The sequence below is a fragment of the Ceratotherium simum genome, chromosome 17 (assembly GCF_057802395.1).
Source record: "Ceratotherium simum simum isolate JZ-2026a chromosome 17, ASM5780239v1, whole genome shotgun sequence".
NCBI lineage: Eukaryota > Metazoa > Chordata > Mammalia > Perissodactyla > Rhinocerotidae > Ceratotherium > Ceratotherium simum.
Window position 1 is genome coordinate 14,003,483 of NC_141916.1, and position 11,788 is coordinate 14,015,270.

The 11,788-nt window shown below is 37.2% G+C and overlaps 1 pseudogene; it reads right to left on the minus strand.

Moving 5' to 3' along the window:
• Positions 1-484: 484 nt before the first annotated feature.
• On the minus strand, positions 485-1,432 carry LOC106801656 (olfactory receptor 10A7-like; annotated as a pseudogene).
• Between the last annotated feature and the right edge of the window lie 10,356 nt (positions 1,433-11,788).

Genomic DNA, 11,788 nt, shown 5'->3' on the forward strand with positions numbered 1-11,788 from the left:
ATATTGTATCAATAGACATTCTTGCCCTCTGTCTCAAAATTGGTTTGATCAAGAACAGGCACCAGCAGTAGCTTTGAGAAAGTCAGAGCAGAATAAGGCTGAGATGGTAGTCTTCCTCTACCAAAGAACAGAGCTCCTGGCTGGAGGGCTTTTTCCTATAGTTTCGGCATTCTCCAGGTTCCAGTCAATACTTACTCACTTTGCCCTTTCAGGTCAAGAGATGGAATTCTAACATATGAGCTGTGTGACAATTACCTAACCCCGCCCCCCAATTTGTAAATAGTCCCCTCATAAAGATTCTCTCAATTTTTCCAATTTGAGAGTGCCATTTGTTTCTTGCTGGGAGTCTGACTGAGACACTGAGATCCACCCATCATAGTAAGTGACTCTGACAAAATAAGGGCAAATCTTCTACTTCTTTTAAGCTTTTGTTCATGGGTTCCACTGTCCCTACTTTGTTTAGAAAAACTCTACACAATAGGACTCAAAACACATCTAACTCTTGCAAGACTTCGAGATATTGTCCTCTTGACTGCCCCCTTCACTTCATTGTTCCTTAGGCTGTATATGAAGGGGTTTAACATAGGAGTGATGACAGTGTAGGACAATGACACTAGCTTCTTGCTCTCAGGGGACTGGTGGAATTTGGGCCGTAAGTAGGTAAGGCTGGTTGTTCCATATAAAAGGGAGACCACAATGAGGTGTGATGAACAAGTGGAGAATGCCTTCTGCCGGCCAGTAGCAGAGGGCATGCTCAGGATGGTTGCAATAATGCGGGTGTAGGAGACCAAAATGAGAGAAAGGGAAACATAATAAATAGTAGTGTGGAAGCAAGTGCTTGCATTTCATACATGGTTGTATCCTGAGTGACTAGTTTTAACACTGGGGGACCATCACAAAAAAAGTGGTCTACAGTGTTTGGTCCACAGAAAGGAAGGGCCATCATCCAAGCTGTCTGTAGCATAGAGACAGGAACATCAGACATCCAAGAGACTATGGCCATCCACCAGCATAGGGACCTACTCATTATGACTGAGTACCGGAGGGGGTTGCAGATGGCCACAAAGCGATCATAAGCCATCATAGAGAGGAGGAAAGATTCAGAGCTGCCAAAGAAGAAGAAGAAGTACATCTGGGTACCACAGCCTGCAAAAGAGATGATTTTCCTTGTGGACACTAGACCTACCAGCAACTTCGGCACCATGACCAAGGTGAAACAGACTTCAAGAAGTGATAGGTTTCGAAGAAAGAAGTACATGGGTGTGTGAAGAGCAGGATCCACATTCGTAACTGTGACAATAAGGAAGTTGCCTGACAAGGTGACCATATAGATGACCAGGAACAAAACAAAAAGAGAAACTTGCAGCTCAGGGTTGTTTGTTAAGCCAAGAAGAATAAATTTAGTGACTCTGGTGTGATTTTCACAAGTCATATCTTAGACTATTTTCTCTCTTAGAATCAAAGTATATGCATCAAAGGACATTCTTTAAATATAGATATAGTCTCAAAAATATCAGTAAAATCCATTAATGTATCTCTGTTCTCAGTTGTCCTAACATTCTATTTCTCTGAAGCAGAGAGAATGTTTACAATAAGATAAAATCAAGAGAAAAGAAATATTTTGCATGAATCCTACTAATTGCTCGTCACTTAGGTGGCGTTTTTGTCTCATCAGTGGTCACAGTCTGCAGCTGGTATTCTTCATCAGAAGCGTGCTATTTTTCAGGATTAAGTAGAGAGAGTTTAGACAGATAATTAAATAAAATCATCTACTAATGTTTAAAAATGAATCCAGGGTGCGAAAAGATAAATTATGTGCTAATTGGACTTTTCTAATTTTTGATTATATAAATGAAAAGTTTCTACTGAATGGAGTGCATTTTACACTATTCTAACCACTATGTACATACATATATACATTTATATATACAAATGCATGCACACACACACATACATACATATATATATGAGAGAAACTGAGTAAATAAGCATAAGCAAACAAATATGTAAACATAACATATGCTTATGATTTTGGTGCTTTTCTGTAGTCTTCATGAGACTGCTAATTTATGTGATTTTTGATATGGTCTCTTGAACCATAATTTCACTTCACTGGGCCTCCATTTCTTATTATGCACATAAGTCTAGTCATATCATTTGAGTCGGGCTTAAAAGGAAATTTCTGAACAAATAGGACTTTCAATAGAGAAGTCCTCCTTCCAACACTCTTTTCAATTCCCATCCATCAAAATAGTTCTGCTTCCCAATGTGTTGTGACACTGTTAAATTAACATTTGCTAAGTTGAGCCCAGCGGTGTAGGATAGTGAGCTGTGATTTAACAAAAGACCACGAGAGAAAGTGAAATAGAGAAGTTTATTACTCACCAGTCCTGGAGGAGGTACACAGCACACCTCGAGGGACCATGGGGGAAGTCAAGGCAGGGTGCAGGCAGAGAGAGAAGGGCAGGACCTGGGCACATGCCTTTATCAGGGGCCAAGGGTGGAATATATTGGGACTCCCTGGCTATGTGGCAGATTAGTCAATTCAAACCAATGAGAGCAGGGTTTTGGTACATTTCCCCGGGGGATTTTCTAAGAGGTTCCAAAAGGAAGGCCTTGGGAGGCAGGGGAACCTGTTTATCACAAGGGCAGTTGGGGGAGTCATATCAGGAACTTAACATTCACTTGTGTCTCTCTGGGCTGTTATCTAGGGTATGTGCTCAAGGGAGGGGTTAATGTCAGTTCAAGTCCCCTGCAGGCCACTTGGCCACACAAAATGGACACCGAGTCAGCAATATTTTGTAGTAGTTTAGCTAAACTCTCTGCACTGTCAATCTTCTCCAAAACGGCATGGTCAGATGTGGGAGCTGGTCACTGACTGTTGTGTGTCCCCTAAAACTCCAGTCATAAAAGTACTGATTCAACTATTATGAACTCAAACACTATATTTTATTTAGAGTAAAATATTTTGAGCAAAAGTAGAATTATATGAATATTTTCTACATAGGTCTTAGCAACAGCATATCAAACATTAGCAATCACAGAAACATTTGTTGGAATACCAATTATTCATAATGTTATGTTGGAGCTGAGCTGAATGATATTTCATTTTTTTCAAATATTGGTGTTATGTAAATATTGAATCAATTATTTTATAATGCATTTGTCAAATTCAGACAAAAATTTATTTTATTGTCAAAATTATATTTAAAATAGATTTCCCCTCTGAAAGTAAGGAGCTGAAAACTCACAGCCTATAGATTTATTCTGAAATGAGTGGCCCATTTGAAGAATTCTACGTTTAATTCTGCTCTAAAGATACGTACTTTGGTAATATCTCACCTGTCTATTTTGCTTACTGTAGTTCTCAAACCAATATCCTCAATAGCATAAGGAAAGGAACTCTGGTGACCCCAGGCTGTCTGTGTCCCTAGAAGTTCCAGAATAATAGCTAACAGACTTGACAGTGATCGTGACCATTACCCTCTCACCACTATTACAAAACCTGCTTCAATACCATTCTCATCATCAGTAATAGCAACAACATTATTCCTGGTATATTTAACAAAACTTATAAAAAGCTTCATATGCGTCATCGTGTTAATCAGCATTTTGCAACAATCCTTAACTTGTTGTGACTTTAAAAATACTTCGTCATTTGTCTTGAGAAAAAAAAGAATATGAGAGTTGATGAACGTGTCAAGATTTTACAATAGCCTAACGGTTTTTCATGTATCCCTACAATGGCTCAACCACCACTGCCTCCCGGAATTCTGATGTTGATGCGGCAGAAAGCAATACTGGGTTGAATGGCTGATCCTTGAGTGATCAAAGTCTATAGTGCACCGTCCGTGGTCTCCACTGTGAAATATGAATAAAGCTACCCAAGAAAAATGGTCAGTGTTTTGATGTTTTTTTTTTTTTTTTTTTGTGAGGAGATCAGCCCTGTGCTAACATCCGCCAATCCTCCTCTTTTTTTGCTGAGGAAGACGGCCCTGGGCTAACATCTGTGCCCATCTTCCTCCACTTTATGTGGGACGCCGCCACAGCATGGCTTGCCAAGCAGTGCGTCGGTGCGCGGCCGGGATCCGAACCAGCGAACCCCGGGCCGCCGCAGCGGAGCGCGCGCACTTAACCGCTTGCGCCACCGGGCCGGGCCCAGTGTTTTGATTTTTTAATAATTAGTGTTGCACACTTTCTACTTTGTCTACGTACATTTAAATTCAGTAAAATTTCGAGGAACTAGAGGTTAATAGTGTCACAGAAAGTACCTCCAAATATCCCTCTCGGTCTTTCTATATGCTAAAAAGACCTACTGATTACATTGCATGCATCATCTAAAAAAGAAGATACACCAGGAGTGATGTTGCAATCACGACCCCAGATTTATACTGATGTCTTTTTAAAAAGCTTGCAAACTGTGGTTGAATTGCCATGATTGCCTCACGGCTCTAGAAAATGTACTATTTTTCTTGTTGCATGGCAATTTCATAATTTAGTGACATTTACTTAAGTCCACTATTTAATTGACTATGTCCTAATGTGGCCAGATAGTTTTTTCACCTCCCACTAAGCAGACCAACTTCAACCTTTTCTGAGAAAATAGACTTTATCTCTCATTCTGCCAGTTTTCTCAGAAATATATGTTTTCTCATGAAAATGTTTATAGATCAATACAATTACATCAGCATATTTGGAGTACAACCTGACGCTGAAATCACCATAATTAAATTTCTCTAAATGGAACAGCACTTCTAACAACCCACAATATAAATTACTAAAAGTCGGAGAGCAAATAACCTCAGTATTTGAATTGAAAATACTTTGTATGGTTAAAACCCACAACATTTCTTACATATACAACTATCGTTTTCTTAGTACTCTTTTCCTTAGCATTATATAGCTTTCTAGACAGAATAAGGGCCCTATTGTTTTTTGTTTTGTTACATTTCAATAAAGCATAAATTAACCCCTTTTTCCATAAACAAAGTCCCAAATTTATTTTTTTTCTTAAAATGTCTTTTTATACACAGATGAACAGGTAAAACTAGGTTTTCTGAAAATTAAGGAACAAAATAAATCATAAAGAAATACCTGGATGTATCTTACCAAATAAATTGTCGTATTTCTTTTTTAATTAGAAGTTTAATGATTTTTTAAAAGAGAAGTAATAGTTTGTGAGATTTTTAACTGATCTTGAAATCTGTTGATTATGTCAAATCTTTAGAATTAAGCACTTGCTTTGCATTGGCACTAAATGGCTGATATATTTTAGTAATAATATTTAAAAGTCTGACAGGCCTTGGAGAAATGATCCCTGGGACATTAGAAGGGACTACAGTTAATTAAACTGTTTTAACCTCATAGGGGAAAATACAGAATTTTCATGGAACTGGCTATATTTTCTTTAAGTCCTAATGACTACAGTTCAATGTGTATTTCTCAATAATAGATATTTTGTGGTGGGCCTATTGGGCACACTGGTCAAGTCCCTTGGGATTACAACTATTAATACACCAAGACTTTGTGAGGAATATAAGTTTTAGTTTTCTCTATAAAATTTTTGTATTTGTGGGATAGTTTTGATCCAATACAGATAAGAGATATTTGTACCATGCCTTTGAAACTTACATGTTTTTAAATTTCATTTTTTTGTTTGTGTGTGAGGGTGATTAGCCCTGAGCTAACGTCTGTTGCCAATCCTCCTCTTTTTGCTGAGGAAGACGGGCCCTGGGCTAACATCTGTGCCCATCTTCCTCTACTTTATGTATGGGATGCCACCACAACATGGCTTGATAAGTGGTGCGCAGGTCCATGCTGGGATCAGAACCTGCAAACCATAGGCCGCCGGAGCAGAGCACGAGAAGTTAACAACTACGCCGCAAGGCTGGCTCATTAAATTTCATTTTTAAATTTATTTTTAAAATTTTATCATTTCGAACATATATTTTCCTAATAATAATCTTTTTGAAATGATTAAATTCATCAAGTTAAGCAGATAATTGGCTGTATTTTATTGTTGTCTTATACCTTAAAGAGTTTGGCTATTGATTTTTTGTACTATGAGAGCATTGTAAACAGTACCAAGATTCATATGTTGTTTCATGGAGGCAGTACCTTATATCCAATATGGCCAATCACATAAAGAAGTAAGCGATTTTTCCTTCTTTTTCAGTCCTTGGAATGTTTTATCCTTGGATTTTCTGAGACTGTTTTAATTTAGCAGGTAGAGACATCAAGTTATTCTTTGAAGTGGTTTGTAATGAGCTAACAAAACTCTGGAAATCACTCTCTTTATTTTATTATGACAAATTTGTTGTAGAACCAACTCATGAATAAATGTAAACTTAAAATGGTTATAAATTAGCACAGTGGGAATGATTCCAAAAAATTCTAATGAAATCTTTGGAGGGCGAAAAGCCTTGAAAAGGCCCCAGGAACTTAGGGTTAACCTAAGCTTCAGCAGGAGACACAACAAATAGCTACATAGGAAACTTGCAACTTCCTAATTTCCCTCTTTCTGGAAAACGAAAACGGAAGCTTCTTACATTTGGGGAAATTAAAGGAAAATTCCTTAATCCTTATTTTCCAAATAAACTAAATAACAACGGCAAAATAGTTTAAAATCTCTTTCTTTTTTAAATCTTCAGTTGGATACATCTACCTTTAAAATAAGTAAAACAAATCTGTAACCATTTCAAAGAAAAAGTTATAACATAAAATACACTTGGGGCTGGCCCCGTGGCGTAGCGGTTAAGTGCGCGCACTCCACTGCTGGCCGCCAGGGTTTGGATCCTGGGCACGCACCGACGCACCGCTTGTCAGGCCATGCTGTTGCAGCATCCCATATAAAGTAGAGGAAGATGGGCACGGATGTTAGCCCAGGGCCAATCTTCCTCAGCAAAAAAAGGGGAAGATTGGCATGAATGTTAGCTCAGGGCTGGTCTTCCTCACAAAAAAAAGAAAAAATAATAAAATAAAATAATTACTTGATCTATCTTAATTCATACCTGTACCAAATAGGTAACTAAGCACCATACTGAAGGATATATTTGTAACATTGGACAAGAAAAATCAAATGAAAAACGGTGCATTACTGAATCATGTATCAGGCTTTTGTTTTGTTTTCAAAAATTGCAAATACAAGTTTTATAAGATCTCAACAAAAAGACTATGAAAATCCCCATATCTGAAGATGAGGTAAACTTCAACGGAGTTATTTCGGCATTATCTGTTCCTAAATGAATACCACCCGCCCCTCTACACACAAATTTTCAGATAAAATACAGCTCACTGTGTGGTGTTCAATTGCCACTCCAGAGTAGTCCAGCTCCTTATCAAGCAATTCCTACAGTCAGATTGTACAATGCATTCACTGATTATATGTGACTGCCAACTTGTGGGTAGTCCATCTTCATTATTTTGGCTGAAAATTTGTCATGTTGTTATAACTTTGTATTTGCCTGGAAACAAATTAACGATTCTTTTCCTGTAGCTATTTTGGTTCACCTACTAAGTGGTAAGCATTGTGCTAAATATAGGTTTGAAAGGTAAAATAGACACACATCCTCATCTCGAAAAGCTTACGTTGTTTGTAATTCTCATTTGATGAAATTCGTTTTGAGGGAGTAAAGAATGAAGACATGTCAGCCAGAGAGGCTGTTTAGTTGCTCATGAAAAAAGGCAAAATATGATCCTACGTTGGTCTAAGTTCTGGTCCATAGATTTCAGTTTCAGAATTTAAATGTGTGAATTAATCCAGAGGATATCAAGCTCTTTGGGAAAGATGAACACAAACTAAATTCATCCAAAGATGGTGTGTAAACCTGAAAAGTGTACAAAAACTAAGCGAGTGTAAAATACTATTTGTGTACTTTAAAGTAAGGGATGTATCTTTTTAATAACCTGACTACCCTTGTCTACCACCCTGGACATTTCTTTTCAGAACTCACATCATTTGAAAGAATTAAAATAATATTTGGAAAATTAATTAAAATAATAAGATCAAAGAAAACTGCATGAACTTTTGAGATTTTTCATACAGGCTTTGGAAATTCATATTGAACAGCCATTTTATGAGAATAGTGATCACTTCTTCTAACATAATAAAATATTTTTCTCTATATCGAAAAAACAAACAATCTGATTAAAAAATTGGCAGAGGATCTGAGTAGATGTTTTTCCAAAGAAGATATACAGACAGTCAGCAGGCACACGAAAAGATGCTCAACATCATTAATCATCAGGGAAATGCCTATCAAAACCACAATGAGATATCACCTCACATCTGTCAGAATGGCTATTGTTGGGGAAGAGGGAGAAGCCCCTCTCTGCCCCCTTTCCCTTAAGGTTCTTATGGCTGGCCAAATAATTGAAAGACAGGTTAGCAGGGGAAAATAATACCAAGTTTAATAATATGTATACATGGGAATAACCAGGGAAACTGAGTTTCTCAACAAATGGCAAAGGTTTTCACCTTAAACAGCATATTCAGGTAGACAAAGGAGAATGTTGGGGGTTGGTGGAATAATCAAGGTAAAGAGACATATTTCAGGGTGGCCAATTATTGAACTCCCACACTATCCAACAGACAACAAATAACAAGTGTTGGTGAGTCCATGGATCAAGTGTAGAGAAAAGAGAACCCTTGTACATTGTTGGTGTGAATATGAATTGGTGCAGCCACTATGAAAACAATTTGGAGGTTCCTCAAAAAATTAAAAAATGAACTACTATACAATCTGGCAATTCCACTTCTGGGTATTACTCAAAGGAAACAAAAACACTACAGGCATACCTTGTTATATCATGTTTCGCTTTTTTGAGCTTCACAGATACTGCATTCCTTACAAATTAAAGGTTTCTGACCACCCTGCTTTGAGTAAGTCTATCAGTGACATTTTTCCAACAGCATTTGCTCACTTCATTTCTCTGTGTTACATTTTGGTAATTCTCACAATATTTCAAACTTCTTCATTATTGTTATATTTGTTACGGTGATCTCTGATCAGAGATCTTTGATGTTACTGTGGTAATTGCTTTGGGGCTCCGTGAACCTCGCCCATATAAGATGGAGAACTTAATTGATAAATGTTGTGTATCTTCCGACCACTCCACCAACCAGCATTTCCCCCGCTCTCTCTCTCCCTGACCTCCGGCCTCGCTATTGCCTGAGACACGACAATATGGAAATTAGGCCAATTAATAACTCCACAATGGCCTCTAAGTGTTCAAGTGAAAGGAAGAGTCATGCACCTCTCACTTTAAATCAAAAGCTAGAAATGATTAAGCTGAGTGAGGAAGGCATGTCAAAAGCTGAAAGAGGCCAAAAGCTAGTTCGCCAAGTTGTGAATGAAAAGGAAAAGTTCTTGAAGGAATCAAAAGCGATACTCCAGTGAACACACGAATGATAAGGAATGATAAGAAAGTGAAACAGCCTTATTACTGTTATGAAGAAAGTCCTAGTAATCTGGAGAAAAGATCAAACCAGCCACAACATTCCCTTAAGCCAAAACCTAATCCAGAGTAAGGTCCTAATTCTATTCCATTCTATGAAGGCTGAGAGAGGTGATGAAGCTGCAGAGGAGATGTTTGAATTTAGTAGGGGTTGGGTCATGAGGTTTAAGGCAAGAAGGCACCTCCATAGCATAAAGGTGGAAGATGAAGCAGCAACTGCTGATGTAGAAGCTGCAGCAAGTTATCCAGAAGACCAGCTAAGAGAATTAATGAAAGTCGCTACACTAAATGAAAGATTTTCAATACAGAAGAAATAACCTTGTATTGGAAGATTTCATTTAGGACTTTTATAGCTAGAGAAAAGAAGTCAATGCCTGGCTTCAAAGCTTCTAGGGACAGACTGACTTTCTCGTTAGGGGCTATTGCAGCTGGTGACTTTCAGTTGAAGTCAATGATCATTTATCATTCTGAAAATCTTAGACACCTTAAGAATTATGCTAAATCTACTCTGCTTGTGTTCTATAAATCGAACGACAAAGTCTGGATGACAGCATATCTATTGACAACATGGTTAACTGAAAATTTTAAGCCCACTGTTGAGATCTACTGCTCAGGAAAAAATATCCTTTTCAAAATATTACTGCTTATTGACAATGCACCTGGTTACCCAAGAGCTCTGGCAGAGATATACCATGAGATTAATGTTTTCATGCCTGCTGACATAACATTTATCTGCAGCCCATGGGTCAAGGAGTCATTTTGACTTTCAAGTCTTATTATTTAAGAAATATATTTCATAAGGCTATAGCTGCCATAGATAATGATTCCTTCAATTGATCTGGGCAAAGTAAATTGGAAATGTCCTGGAAAGGATTTACCATTCTAGATGTCATTAGGAATATTTGTGATTCATGGGAAGAGGTAAAAAAATATCAACATTAACAGGAGTTTGGAAGAAGTTGACTCCAACCTTCATGGATGACTTTGGGGGTTCAAGACTTCAGTGAAGGAAGTAACTGCAGATGTGGTAGAAATAGCAAGAGAAATAGAATTAGAAGTTGAGCCTGAAGACGTGACTGAATTGCTGCAATTTCATGATACAACTTTAATGGATAAGGAGTTACTTCTTATGAATGAGCAAAGAAATTTGATTCTTGAGATGAAACCTACTCCTGGTGAAGATGCTTTGAAAATTATTGAAATGACAACAAAGGATACAGAATATTATATAAACTTAGATAATGAAGTAGCAGGATTTGAAAGACTGACTCCAGTTTTTAAAGAAGTTCTACTACGGGTAAAATGCTATCAAACAGCAACACATGCTACAGAGAAATCATTCCTGAAAGGAAGAGTCAATCAACGCAGCAATTGTTGTAATTGTTGCCTTATTTTAAGAAATTGCCACAGCCACCCCAACCTTCAGCAACCACCGTCCTGATCAGTCAGCAGCCATCAACATTGAGTCAAAACCCTCTACCAGCAAAAACATTACGACTCACTGAAGGTTCAGATGATGGTTAGCATTTTTTAGCAATATGTATTTTTTAATTAAGATATGTGCATAGTTTTATAAACATAATGCTATTGCACACTTAGTAGACTATAGTATAGTGTAAACATGACTTTTATATGCACTGGAACACCAAAATTTGTGTGACTCACTTTAGTGTGATATTTTCTTTATTGCATTGGTCTGGAACTGAATTCACAATATCTCTGAGGCATCCTGATAATTAGAAAAGATATATACACCTCTATTTTCATTGCAGCATTATTTACAATAGCCAAGATATGGATGCTACCTTATTGTCCATAGATAGACCAACTGATAAAGAAGATATGTAGATGTGGTATACATATGTATATAATGGAATATTACTCATCCATACAAAAGAATGAAATCTGCCATTTGCAACATATGGATGGATCTAGAAAGTATTATGCTAAGTGAAATCAGTCAGACACAGAAAGACAGTATTGTATGATTCACTTATATGTGGAAAAACAAAACCAATGAACAAACAAAACAGAGACAGACTCATAGACACAGAGAACAAAGTGGTGGTTGCCAGAAGAGAGGGGGATGGGGAGTTGGGCAAAATAGGTGAAGGGGATTAAGAAGTACAAACTTCCAGTTATAAAATAAATAAGTCACCAGAATATGATATACACTATATGGAATATAGTCAATAATATTATAATAACTTTATATGATGACAGATGGTTACTACACTGATAATGGTAATCATTTCATAATGTATATAAATGTCAAATCACTATGTTGTACACTTGAAACTAACATAATATTTTATGACAACTGTATGTCAGT